This window comes from Ascaphus truei, chromosome 1 (genome assembly GCF_040206685.1).
Source record: "Ascaphus truei isolate aAscTru1 chromosome 1, aAscTru1.hap1, whole genome shotgun sequence".
NCBI lineage: Eukaryota > Metazoa > Chordata > Amphibia > Anura > Ascaphidae > Ascaphus > Ascaphus truei.
In genome coordinates this window covers 407,417,963-407,433,036 of record NC_134483.1, presented here as the reverse complement: position 1 = coordinate 407,433,036, position 15,074 = coordinate 407,417,963, and positions in this window count along the sequence as shown.

Sequence of the window (15,074 nt, the reverse complement as noted above, 5' to 3'; positions counted from 1 at the left end):
GAGAGAGAGAGAGAGAGAGTGTGTCTGAGAGAGAGAGAGAGAGAGAGAGAGAGAGAGAGAGAGTGTGTCTGGGAGAGAGAGAGAGAGAGAGTGTGTGTCTGAGAGAGAGAGTGTGTCTGAGAGAGAGAGAGTGTGTGTCTGAGAGAGTGTGTGTCTGAGAGAGAGTGTGTCTGAGAGAGAGTGTGTCTGAGAGAAAGAGAGAGAGTGTGTCTGAGAGAGAGAGAGAGTGTGTCTGAGAGAGAGAGAGTGTGTGTCAGAGAGAGAGTGTGTGTCTGAGAGAGAGTGTGTCTGAGAGAGAGAGAGTGTGTCTGAGAGAAAGAGAGAGAGTGTGTCTGAGAGAGAGAGGGAGTGTGTCTGAGAGAGAGAGGGAGTGTGTCAGAGAGAGAGAGTGTGTCTGAGAGAGAGAGAGAGAGTGTGTCAGAGAGAGAGAGTGTGTCTGAGAGAGAGAGAGAGTGTGTCTGAGAGAGAGTGGGTCTGAGAGAGAGAGAATGGGTCAGAGAGTCTGAGAGAGAGAGTGGGTCAGAGAGTCTGAGAGAGAGAGTGGGTCTGAGAGTCTGAGAGAGAGAGAGAGTCTGAGAGAGAGAGAGTCTGAGAGAGAGAGAGTCTGAGAGAGAGAGTCTGAGAGAGAGAGAGTCTGAGAGAGAGAGTCTGAGAGAGAGAGTCTGAGAGAGAGAGTCTGAGAGTCTGAGAGAGTGAGTCTGAGAGAGTGAGTCTGAGAGTATGAGAGAGTGAGTCTGAGAGTCTGAGAGAGTGAGTCTGAGAGTCTGAGAGAGAGAGTGGGTCTGAGAGTCTGAGAGAGAGTGAGTCTGAGAGAGAGAGAGGGTCTGAGAGAGAGAGTGGGTCTGAGAGTCTGAGAGAGAGAGTGGGTCTGATAGTCTGAGAGAGAGAGTGGGTCTGAGAGTCTGATTTCCCTCCCCCTGCCCGATTTCTGTGCGTGCGTGCGCGCGTGTGCATATGCATGTGCACAGACACCAACCCACAGTCAGTCATAGTCACCCACCACCCAAGAGTCAGTCAGTCACCCAAGGAGAAGCAGTTCCAGCCATCACATTAGTGGTGAGTTCATTAAATGTTTGACCAAATATAGCAGGATAATTTATGTTGATCATTTTGTATGGCCCTCGAATGATTTTATAAATATCAAAATGGCCCTTGGCAGAAAAAAGATTCCCCACCCCTGTTTTGGAGGTTCCAAGGAACCAATCGCCATTCTCACTGACCACAAAAAATTGTTATATATTGAGGGTGCTTGTCGCTTGTGCTCCCGCCAGGCTCGCTGGTCACTCTTCTTTTCCCGCTTCAACTACACCATCTCTTATATCCCTTGTACCAAAAATGTTAAAGCGGGCGCCCTTTATCGTCAGTTTGCCTCTGAGACCGAGGCTAAAAGAAATCTCAGAACCTATTCTCCCGGCCAAGTGCATAGTCTCGGCTAACAACTTTGATGTATTGGACGAGATCCACAAGGCACAAGCACATATTCCCAGCAGGTTCAGGGTACCAGGAGGACGTCTCTACGCGGCTCCACGTTTCCGCCATAAAGTCTTACTTTGGGGTCATTCCTCCAGAGCAGTTGGTCATCCAGGCTTCAAGAGGACAGCTGATCTCATTAAACGGACTTTTTGGTGGCCTAAAATGAATCAAGATAGTCTCAATTTTACTTCCGCCTGTCCTGTTTGTGCCCAGAGTAAAACCCTCCATCATAAGCCTTCTGGACTTCTGCTACCCCTTCCTATTCCTGAACAACCCTGGAAACACATTTTGATGGACTTTATCGTTGAACTGCCAGTTTCCAAAGGGATGAACACTATTTTGGTCGTGGTTGATAGATTTTCAAAGCAGGCTCACTTTATTCCCCTCAAGGGTCTTCCAAACTCGGCCACCTTGGCGGATGTCTTCTCCAAAGAAATCTTTAGGTTGCATGGCGCTCCCATTTCTATCATCTCACACCGGGGGTCCCAATTCATCTCAAAATTCTGGCGAGCTTTCTCTCAAAGATTGGGTATCTCCCTCTTGTTCTCCTCTGGATATCATCCACAAACCAACGTTCAAACTGAAAGGATGAACCAAACTCTCGAACAGTATCTGAGATGCTTCATTTCTGACTCACAAGATAACTGGGTGGATCGTCTACCATGGGCCGAATTTGCCATTAATTCCTTAAAGAACGAGTCTACTCAGGAGTCTCTTTTCTTCATCAACTGTATCTTTCACCCCAGTAGTCTCCCTCTTTCACCTTCTCCTTCTGGAGTTCCTGCAGCCGACTCTCATATCACCAACGTGCAAGAATCCAGGAAAAAGATTCTCAAGTCCTTATGGTCTGCGGTGGCCAAGCAAAAGACCAAAGCTGATCGTCACCGCCAAAAAGGTCCTTCATTCAAACCTGGTGATCTGGTCTGGCTGTCGTCCAAGAATATTAGACTCAAGACTCCTTCACCCAAACTGTCTCCTAGATTCTTGGGACCATTCAAGATCCCAGAGAAGGTCAATCCTGTAGCCTATCGCCTCGAGCTTCCCCCCTCAATGAAAATTCCATCAGTCTTTCACGTTTCCCTCCTTGAGGAATTTGTGTCCAGCCCCCATTTCCCGGATCCCTCTCGGAGACCTAGTCCAGTGTCCACCCTGGGTCAACAGGAGTACGAAATACAGTCTCTCATCGACTCTCGTGTCTCCAAAAAAGGACTTCAGTTTTTAGTACACTGGAAGGGGTACGGTCCTGAGGAATGTTCCTGGGTACCGGCACATCACATCCACGCCCCAAGGTTGCTTTCCCAGTTTCACCAGAAATTCCCCCTTAAGCCGTGGTTGGATCACTCGGAGATTGATCCTCAAGGGGGGGATACAGTGACGACTCAGGAGATTCCTTCCTCTCCTTGTCCCTTGTTCGTCTCTGGTTTTAAATGTATATTGCCATGCTCAGTAGCACTCCTCTGTGACACTTATACGCTTTATATATATGTTGTAGTTATTTTGGGGGTTCAATATGAGCTTGTGGGTGTTCTATATGTTTTACAATTCTTGTTCAGCTGGTCTTAGCTGATTGGAGGGTGGCAACCTCCTACCTAATTTAAGCTCACCTCCTCCCACTTGTAAATGGTTAAAAGCTCACTCCATAGCATCTCCCACTCTCAGGGGAATTTGCTTGCTTGCAGTGTGATTGTGACAACTCTAATACAGAGTGCTTTTCCTGGTAATGTACAGGTTAATAAAAGCTTCAGACTTAGAACTTTGCAACTAATTTTGACAGATTTATTATAAATTATTCTTCCTGGCAATGCACAGGTTATTAAGAATTTATATTAGTGTAGGGACCCTTGAGGTGTGGTCTGCCATGCAGTGGCTCAGGGGCTTACAACAATTTGGCCAAAATGTTAAACTAAAAGACCATTTTATTTAATAGATATCAATACATGTATATTTAGGCATGGGCGTCCGCAGAAATTTTTTCGGGGGGGGGCATAATTTATAACCACAGCGCAATGGCGGTCCCGGCTGCGGCACAGATTGGTCCCGACTTGGGAGTGAGACGGCTTTCATTGGTAGGTAGTGTTACCAATGAGAGCCGCATCACTCCCGAGTGCTACCAATGACAGTGCGCTGCGCTTCCTCCTGCGTAGCAGCATAGGCTAGCCTACCACTAGCTGCCTTACGCGGCGCCAGGGGCACCCACCCACATCCGTCCCGGTCCACCCAGAGTCTGTTTTTGGCGTTTATAGTGCCGTAAACGTACTGTACGGCGCCATAAATGCCAAAAACAGCCCAGGACTGCGAGTGATCCAGGCAGAGCCGCCAACAGAAATCATGGGGCCCAGGACAAATGAAAGGAGCAGACCCCCCCGAACCCATAGCGCCCCCCCCCGAACCCATAGCGCACCTACCACGAAAAAATATCTTTTAGAGCGCAACTTTTACTTAACTGTTTTCTTATTGTGATACAGAATAAAACATTACAATGCAACCTGTTTATTTTTATATTTTCAACAAAAGACATGTGTCTGCCTGCCTGGGTGGGTGAGTGGGTGAATGACAGTAGAATGACAGTGGGTGAGTGGGTGAGTGGGTGAATGACAGTGGGTGGGTGAATGACAGTGGGTGGGTGGGTGAATGACGGTGGGTGGGTGAATGACGGTTGAATGACGGTGGGTGGGATAATGACGGTGGGTGGATGAATGATGGTGGGTGGGTGGATGAATGATGGTGGGTGGGTTGGTGAATGACAGTGAGTGAGTGGGTGGATGGGTGAATGACAGTGGGTGAATGACAGTGGGTGGGTGTGTGAATGTTGAATGTGGGTGGGTGAATGTTGAATGTGGGTGGGTGAATGTTGAATGTGGGTGGGTGAATGACGGTGGGAGAGAGTGACTGGGTGACAGTGACTGGGTGGGTGACAGTGACTGGGTGTGTGGGAGACAGTGACTGGGTGGGTGGGAGACAGTGACTGGGTGGGTGGGTGGGCGACAGTGGGTGGGTGGGAGACAGTGACTGGGTGACTGAGTGAGTGACAGTGACTGGGTGGGACAGTGACTTGACAGTGACTGGGTGGGTGACAGTGACTTGGTGAGTGACAGTCAGTGAGTGGGTGGGTGACAGTGACAGTGGTTGACGTAGACAGTGGGTAATGGTGACAGTGGGTAACGGTGACAGTGGATGACAGTGACAGTGGATGATGGTGACAGTGGGTTATGGTGACAGTGGGTGACATTGACAGTGGGTGACAGTGACTGGGTGGGGTGACTTACCTTGACCGGGTGGGTGCAGCTTGTCGCCGGACGCTTCCCCCTCCTGCCCGCGATATCCCCTTCTGCCCCCGATATCCCCGCGGCAGCTGCCAGGGATGGGAGGTGTGCTTGGGGAGGGGGCGCAGGAGGAGGGCTCGGGGGGGGGGCACGGGAGGTGGGCTCAGGGGGGGGGGCAAGGCCACGGGAGGTGGGCCGGGGGGCACATGGGAGGTGGGTGCGCGGGAAGCTGGCCAAGGGGGGGAAGCGGGCCGCAGCGGAGCTGGTACTTCCCCCTCCATCCCACGTTGGGAGCGGGAGGGGGAGCGGGCCGCAGAGGAGCTTGGCTTATACTTCCCCCTCCGTCCCACTTTGGGAGCGGGAGGGGGAGCGGGCCGCAGAGGAGCTTGGCTTGTACTTCCCCCTCCGTCCCACTTTGGGAGTGGGGGGAAGCGGGCCCTGCTTGCTCTGCGCATGGACCGCGGGGAATCGGCGCCATTTTTTTAAACTTTTTTTTTTTAAATTTATTTAATTAACTGTTGCTTGGCCGCGCAGGGGGCCCGGCCTGACCCATGGGGCCCGGGAAGCAGTACCCTTTGTCCCCCCTGTGCCCCCCCTGTTTGCGGCCCTGGATCCAGGGGGGGGCAAGTGCCCCCCCTTGCCCCCCCTGCGGACGCCCATGTATTTAGGCACTGTACCGTGTATAAAGTTTCGCTGGATGTGCATTGAGCTCTGTCTATGTTTCATGTTCGTCTCTGGTTTTAAATGTATATTGCCATGGTCAGTAGCACTCCTCTGTGACACTTATATGCTTATATATATGTTGTGGTTATTTTGGGGGTTCAATATGAGCTTGTGGGTGTTCTATATGTGTTTTAATTTTATCTAGCCGCCTATGCACATCTTCCTAAGTGAACCAATTGTTTGCTAATATAGAGGTTATGGCTTCCTCCTGTTGCAGTTTTTTGTAATTGACTCTTCTCTCGTAAATACAGAGGAAAAGAACATATTTAATACCTCTATTGCAATCCTTTTTTTTAATTTGATATTTTTTCTAACCTGATTGCTCCAAAAGGAGCTGTAATCACATCAGAGTTTGGTATTGTAGGCCTGGACACTGTGATGGGACTAGGCCCATTGTTGAGAAACCAGGGAGACATTGACCACCTTCTGAGTGGACTTGTTCTGCAAGAGAGCTATATCTAAATTGTATGACTTTGGAGGGGAATTGTGTGGGCATTCTCCTTTTTCTGCCTACACCCCAGGACATACTTGAAAAATAGAAATAACACAATGTATTACTTCTTGGTAAAACATTTAATAAATATATCAAAATAAATAAATATCATGTGAACTATGTAAAGGATAAGAATAACCCTATTTTGGCATGTCATTTTAGGCTTCCTGGCCCACATGCAACCCCAGTAATCTCATGAACCGAGCCTGGGGCAGTGTTCAGAGACCAGGACTACCTACCAAGACTAGCTGGCATGTCCCTAATTGGGACAGGGGAACAAATACACCTTCTCACCAGCCTCAACGGAGTCATTCTGGACATGATATTTTTTGTAAAGGTTGACAGGGGACTGGCAGAGCCCCTGTAAAGGAAGAGCTGACAGGGAGTCAGCAGAAGGGAACTGAGGAGACCCAGTGCATGGGTCTGAAGCATGTAGTGTCTGTGTGTGCAGCATTGGCTGGAGCTGTTTGGAGTGACGCAACTGTGGGCAATTTTAAGACAGTGCCGTCCCATACTACCGAGGACAGCGGCGTAAATTGGGAACACGTATCGGGGTAAGCTTCCGGACGGAGGTCCCTGCACTTAGGAGTTTAGTTTGTTCTCCCAGTTTCCCCAGTTGGGCGAGTTTGTGTGTGTGTTTTATGTACTGGAAGGTTGGGGACATTTTTTTTCCAATAAATTCATTTTCGTTCAATTCTGCAGTTCTGTCTACTGTACTGATCCTTGATGTAATTGTCCTGGTCTCCAGTGACACTCACTATCCTAAGAGTGTACTGATAGAGAAACAGATGAAAGTAGTACACATAAATACATTTTATATGCTGGTGTAAGGAGCTGTGGGGAAGCAGAATGAGTCAACATTGTAAGAATAAGAGCAAAAGTAATTGAGAGAGAAAGAAATGGGTATGATTAATAGGTCCAGCAGTTAGTATACTGGAGAAAGTGAATAGTATTAGAAAGGCTGCTTTATTGACTCATAGTAGGGGTGTCCTATCATGTTTAGATCTTCAGATAGACAGTGTGGGTACATAGACAAGACAATATTGGGGGGCATTCATATGAACTACCTGGGCCACATGATATGCCGGATACTCTCCTTTAATGGCCTGGGGCTTGATTCAAAGGCTCATGGCCCCAAATAGCTTCTTACTTAAACCCCTATTTTATAAGACTAATTTTTATGAAAAAAAATTGAATACATGGCAAATCATAGAGTAGTACGGGACATCATTGGAAACCGTCTCCCTTTGCATAATAATTCAATTTTTAGGAGTTTTTCATTCATCTATAGCTAAGAATGTTATGCAAATATATATTGAGCTATATTATTTGTCAAAATATGAAGCATATGTAGCCCTTTTTCTGACACTCTAAAGAGACTACGGGTAACTGCACGCACCTGTGGCTCCAGGAGATCTAAGCCTCCGCTAGCTGGGAGCCTGGGGTAACACTTATTAGCGCAGTGCCTCCACTTACCCAGGATCCCCGTGATGTGAGATTCCCCTGGGCAAGAAACATATACACACACATATGCTTGTAACTGATTTTACTATAACGCAACAATACCTTATCACTTTGTAATGAACCGTGGTAATAACACATAACATATAACTTATACTAGACACTTATCACTTATCATTAACTCAGCTAAATGGTAATGTCCTTATAACGTAAGTGGCTCAGCCACGCTCTTATTGAGTATTGTCCTGTACAGTTGTGGCTCGGCCACGCTCTTAATGAGTATGTCTCTGTCCCGTCACCGCGTGCCCCACACACCGTGTCCTTGTACTAATAGAAAGATTGCTCTGTGTATTTAGGCCTTTGGCCACTCACTAGTGTCCCCAAAGAGTTACGCCTAAGGCGGGATCAGCGCCTGTTGACCGGTGTTGGTGCACTTGCTGTAAATACCTTCCGGTCACGGCGGTGACCGGTAACAACTTCGAAAAGGATCAGACGAATCCTCTGCTTGCCTTTGAGGTCCGCTGTGCAACTGTCTGGTCCCAAACAGCTCACCACCAACTTGCTCCGCTCACTTGTCCCTAACTGTCTACACAGTAAGGTGACTGATCGCTACCACTCTGGGCGTCCCTGCAGCACAGCAGCCTACTGTGACTCAGGGGTTTTCCTGCGGGGTAAAGCTAGACTATGCAGGTGGGTTATGGACCCCCTGCACACACCCCCCCCCCTCCTTCACCTTCCGGATCCCCTCCTTTTCTGCTTGCCGGCGGGTCCGTCGCTGCCTTTGGCGGCACCCGCGATCGCTCGGCATGCTAGGAAGGGGGTCTCTGGGGCTGAAAAGAGACCGGGGCTACACATACATATATAGTTATACTGTATATGGCTGGTTGCGTATAGGATGTGAAGAATGAAAAAATAATAACTACTGCTGCGGCCGTCTTTATCCTCCTACTTGCCGGGATAAATGCGAGGGTTTTCTCCGTTTCTTCCGGAGTTTCCCGCGCGGTGGCCGCATCATCAGATAAACGCTAATGGCGCTTATCATTGAAAGCGCCCACGGCGCGGGAAACCTGACGGAAAAAAGCCGCGCGCCTCCGCGATTTTAAAATTCCCGTGGTGGCGGCCGCATGAGAATAAAGGCGGCCGCCACTGTACTGGCCACTAACCCCTTAATTACGTTAGTGGTTGTTAACCGCTACAGTAATTAAGGGGTTAACCCCACCCACTACCCATCACGGAGGCCTAACCACCCCTACCCCCTTTCCCCCCATAACCACACATACAAATTGGCAAAAGCACTGGTATCCAAAAATGTTTGCCCATTTATTTTCAAAACAAAATAAATACACAATAAAATAACATTTACATAACCGTACAATACTTTACACAGTAGCCAATAAACCCATTGATTGCCACTGTGGTAAACCATACCCACAATATGGTCATGGATTGCCACAATAGCAATCCATTGGCAACCTAAAAAACACCCCAGAAAATAAAGTGCATTACAATTCAATAAAAACAAACATTTGCCAAAAATGCATTGATTGTCAATGTGCTTATCCATACCCTCAAAGGGACATAAATGAACACATCACCAGTCAATGGGCATCCTAAGTCACTTATAGAAGCTACCTAAATAGCCCCCTTAGGGCCTCATGCAGTAAGCGTTGATAAGGGAAATATGGCCATGTTATAGCCAAAATTGGGTTTGAGATTCAGTAAGCGCCGATAAGTGCTTCATATCGCCAGGTTTCGGAGCCGATAATTTGGTTATGGCCAGTCGCCTGCCGATAAGCCTGTTTTCGACACTGATCGCCACTTTTTTAAATCGGCTGGATTCAACAAAAAAAAACAGCTTATCGGGGCTGATCGGCACTACGAAATTGAGATGTTATGGCCGATTTCTCCCGCCAACTAAAGTTGGCATTTTGGACGGGAGAACGATCGCTAAGGCTGCCGGAACGGCACTTAGAAAAAAAAAAACTTCTGTACATCAATGGAAGTCAATGGAGCGGGGACGTATAACAGTATAGTACTGTTTACGTTTCATTGCTCACAATACAAGGGGGATTTGCATTACAGTGTGGGGGCATTCCCTGCATTGTGTCACAGCTGATGTGTCTTATTTGCATAACATTCGACTTTTACATGTTTGCAGCATTTGCGGGTCACATTACTCATCATGTGATGATGTGGCAAGGGAAAATACTATACTACACTCTTAAAGGAGAACCTCACATCATATCACACATTTTACTCAACTCAGCGACAATTATTTACATGATGTTACACATGTCACACATGTCACACATACACAGTATATTCATCTTCCTTTACATTACACAATGCTTGTAATGTGACACGCATCTTTAAACGTTCATGTACATCTGTCTTCTCATGTTTACATATACTTTTGGGTCCTCCCTATTTTCATGACGTCACTTATTGGACGCTCAATCACATTGCATGTTTACATTGTAACCGTTGCATTACAAGCACTTCAACCTAACTTATACACACATGTACAGTAATTCATCATTGGGACACCTTGTAAACTCATTCTATACCAACTATCCTCCTTACACAAATGCATGCATATGCACACGACTATTCATTGTTGCCAACATGTCACAATAACATGGATAATTACACATGTTACACAAAACTTTTCCCACGTCAATCTCAGCCTTTTTGTCTCATTACATGACTGACTCTTGCGTTCACAAGTGTTACATGCATTGCACATGCAACTATTTATTTGCAAGCAATCTTTGTACAAAGCTTCACGTCACATCATTGCCAAATATCATCATTCCCTGCAGAATACACACAACAAATACTTAGAACAACAAGTGCACACAGCTTGCCACAGAAGTACTTTATTATGTTAATGTAACACCTTGCATTTTACTATGTCACCTGACATCATCACATACCTATTTAAAGGACGCACATTACCTGCTCATTCACAGCTACTCATTTCAAAATGTTGCGAATGTTTAGGAGACGGAGGAACATTCTTTTCTATGACATGCTTGATGATGAAGACAATCATATAGGGCAAGGGAGGGACACACCGAGGGACAGTGACAGTGACGCGGATACGACAGGGACAGGGAGAGGGACAGGCCGAGGGACAGGTAGAGGGACAGGAGATCAGAGGAGAAGACAGAGGAGACAACTTGTGCCTCGTCCGCGTCTGTACAGGGAGAGAACCCTGTTAGATGGGATGAGTGAGGAGGAGATTGTAAGTCGCTATCGTTTGAGTTCAGCAGCAATCTTAGCTCTTTATGAGGAGATAAGGGGAGATTTAGATTTTTTCACAGCCAGAGGTCGTGCAGTCCCTGGGCTTGTTAAAATGCTGTGCTCATTACATTATCTTGCTTCCGCGTCATACCAGACAACTGTGGGCATAGTGGGCGGGGTCTCGCAATCTACATTCTCGCGGGCCTTGACCCAGTTTCTCTATGCACTCAATAGACGCGCTAGGAATTATATTCATTTTCCTACAGAGGCGACAGAGTGGCTGGAAGTCAGGACTGGCTTTTATAATATAGCAGGGATACCATGTGTGCTGGGTGCAATCGATTGCACACATGTTGCTTTGATTGCACCTAGTCAGAGTGAGCATGTGTACCGCAATCGGAAGCACTACCATTCACTCAATGTACAGGTGGTATGTGATGCCACGATGAGGATAATGCATGTGGTACCCAAGTTCCCTGGTTCCAGTCACGATTCCTCTATCCTGAGGAACTCTTCAGTCTTCCATGCGTTCGAAGAGGGACATTTTGAACCTGGTTGGCTGCTGGGTGAGTACATATTTACATGTTCTAACACAAAACACATGTTGATTTAGGAATGTTGGCATTGTACAATTTGATCACTAATGTCAGCTTATGTGTGCTCCATTCATTATAGGTGACTCAGGATACGGAATTAGGCCGTGGCTCTTGACTCCGGTGCTAAACCCTCAAACTGAAGCAGAGGACAGGTACAATGCAGCCCATATATCTACAAGATCTGTTATAGAGAGGACATTTGGCCTACTCAAGACCAGGTTTAGGTGTCTGGACAGAACTGGTGGGGCTCTTCTATACAAGCCTCAAAAAGTGTCTGATATTATCCTTGCCTGTTGCATTTTGCACAATGTTGCACTCAGGCACAATGTACAGTCAGACCTAGCTGAGGCTTTGGTAGACGAGCATCCCACCCATGTAGCTGCTGAAAATGAACAAACAGCCAGTGGTGGCCAGACACGACAGAATCTCATCAATTCATTTTTTTCTTGTAAGTACAAACTCATATGTTCCTAGTACTACTTTTATAGTTTAATTATGTTATATTAACAATAATGTTTCTTTATATAACCTTCTGTTAGGACACAGATGAATATGGGTTGCACACCTTTCTTTTCTCTGCTGTGTGCACAAAGGGATGTGGCACCGGTATGTTATTGTTGCACAGGTTATATAATCCCTCTTCAATTGTACTTTAGTTGTGTGTATGTGAATACAACTTGGGTAACAAAGCAATAATATTTTAGCATTGTGTTATTCCTTATGCTAAGACAAAACACATACTGCACCGACACACTTTATTCGAGCAAATACCCGGTATGTACCTGGCAGATACCTGGAATGCGCCGCTCCTCACCTCTGACAAGCCCCGTTGCATTTGCCTTCCCAGCCTGGGTTCATGCCTGGCTGACGGGCGGCTGATCTGTTAAATGATAATGATTAGGATTTAATAGGCTGCAATGCTTCGCGTGTCTACCAGATGGCATAAATTCATGAATTGTAATGCAGTATATATATATGTACTGTGCAGTATTGCAGCCAGCGGGAATAAAATGCTTCAATCCCTGCCGGAAAATACCTCAATGCACTCGGGCAGAAAACAGTCATAAACCTCAATACACCCGGGTATACCCGAATTCGTGGGACTAGCCGAGCTCGAATAAAGTGTGTCGCCAGTGTATTATGCCCATAATCATTCATGCTTCTAGTATGCTTACATACAATGTTATTGGTGCAGTGTAACATGTACATCCATATGATGTGTACACCAGGCTGATTTACATTTTGAATGTCATGAAATATACATGGTGTTGTACATTTAACACCAAATACACACTTTGCTGTGTTGTTTACGGTACTGAAGATGGCATGTCAATGTTTGCAATTTATATATTGTTCCTTTGCATTATAGGTATATCTCCAGTATGACTGATCATGGTATGTATATTTGCTGACATCTCTCATAAGATGTGGCTACCTCAATCTTCCTATAATTATTGGAACTAAAAACCCAACATATTGGTTTAAACACAAATGTTACATACTGTATATGTACTTTCTGTATCATGTATATGCATTTAGCTACTCTTGAGCTTTCATGTGCATTGTATTACAAAATGATTACTCACATTTCATCACATTTTATGTAGGTTTCCTTATAATTTCCATTAATGTAATATAGAGGTGGTTGGAGAAAAGGGGATAACTGTACTTATTTGTTTACTTACGGGAGCACATTCATCACTAGCATAGACACACTTTTTAAGACAACTGTTTGTGTCTCTATCAATTGGTGTAGGATCCATGTATAACACCGACAAATGATAACACCAGCTTTATTATGGTAGCTTATATCATCATATTGACTATACTATGTATTTCTAAACGATTAATAAACACAGTAAACTATAGTTAGTTAGGTTAATGAAATATACACAGAAACGTACTTCATAACATGATGGTGATGTCATATTCAGAACATCATGCATTGGAGGGGACCATAACATCTGGCCACTAACATTATTTGCTACAGTCCCAAACCATTTTATCTACATACCCATGTAACAAGAGATTTTAAAAATAAATGGCTACTTGGTTGTAAGTGTCCTTTACATTGGGAGAAGGAGTGGCTCACTGAGTAAAGACATACACTGGCACTGATAGTTTGAAGCAGGGGAGTCTGGTTCAATTCCCGGTGTGGGCTCCTTGTGACCTTGGCCAAGTCACTTTATCTCCCTGTGCCTCATGCGGCAAAAAAACATTTGTACGTTCCACGGGCCAGGGACCTCAGGCTGAAACATGTGTCTGTAAATCGCTGCGTACAACTAGCAGCCCTATACATGAACATGCTCATATTATTATTATTATTGTTACATAGTTTCGACAGTCATACGTTCCATTACATATTAGAATACACAAATGTGTTAGCAGAGTGGGAATGGTTGTTATATATAAAACACACCATGTCATAAAATGTTAGTAGTCATTAAAGAACACTCAATAAAAATTCATGAGGCACTCTTTTGCAACATCATTATGTTAATTAAGTGCTTATGCAATATAGGCATAAGGGTATCACATTTTTAATTGTTTGTTAATAAGCGCTGCAAGCAATATAAAATTAGTTCCATATGTAGTATAGTAGTCGGTGGCTCCTCCTCACAATCATCTCATATAAAGGTAGACTCTTCTGAAATCATACATTGATCCGATTGTATCTTCCCCGACATCTCTGAAATACAGCAAACACATGATGGTCAAAGATGGCACCTTACTAGATATGCATCCGTGACAACGCGTTACGCAGCTCTATATGATTGTGTAGATACACACGTCACTCACTTATATGTTAGAAGTAAAACTGTTCATCAGTATGTAATGTTTCTTTAAATTTGTAGCAGGCATAACTATGTATAAGAAGTGAACGTTGCCTGTATACTGAAAGATGTGCGCGCACATCTTTGTGTGCGCACGCACTTCACGCTTGGCTCCACTAATTGTTAGCGCATGCGCAAAACAAAGCGTACGTTGTGCGTTCAATACATGTTGAAAATACCAGTAAACATAACATCTTTATTTCAAATACAATGAAGACGAAACTACATTCGTTCTAAACGAGTACATCTGTATTCTTTTTAAACAGACGTGTTTGAACAGAAAGCACGGCCGATAACACAATGCGCAAATGCAATACGTGTGACGTCATGTTAAGCCAGCGTGAAACGCACGCTAACACTCCTCCCACTCAATTAACATTCGGCTAACGCCCAGGGTACGCCTACAAACACTGAGCCGCACGCATCACACACTGCAGTTACCGTTACTATAACAAAACATGACAGCCAATAGGCTTTGAGGCGCGCACGTCGCTTGGGGGCGGGACTTACATCACTAATCCTTTTTAAGGACGCCTTGGCCCATGACAAGGGTCCCACGTCATACGTGGTGGACCCGGTTTTCAATGTTGTAGATGTTGCATGATAACAAAACAGGTATGTGTTAGAGTAATGGTAAAATGTTGCTAATATGTTTAAAGGGATAGGAAAGTACGTATATTTATTCCGTCAGCAATGTGTACTACTCTTTCAGGTCCTACTATATTGTATTAGGAAACAATTTGTTTGTGATCGCTACATGTTATGCAGTCTGCAATGTTACGCTGTATCCACGCATTGAAAGTGAAAATGGTGGTTACAAAAAAAAAAAAAATTTAAACGCAGAGTCAACGCATAACGATTGTTATATTTACCATTCTTCTAGAATTAACTCTTCGCCTGGCTGCAACTGGTCGCTCCAGAAATGCAAGCCATTTTCATCCACGCTTAACCCAACCGCTGAATCCAGTATGGCACATATCTCCTC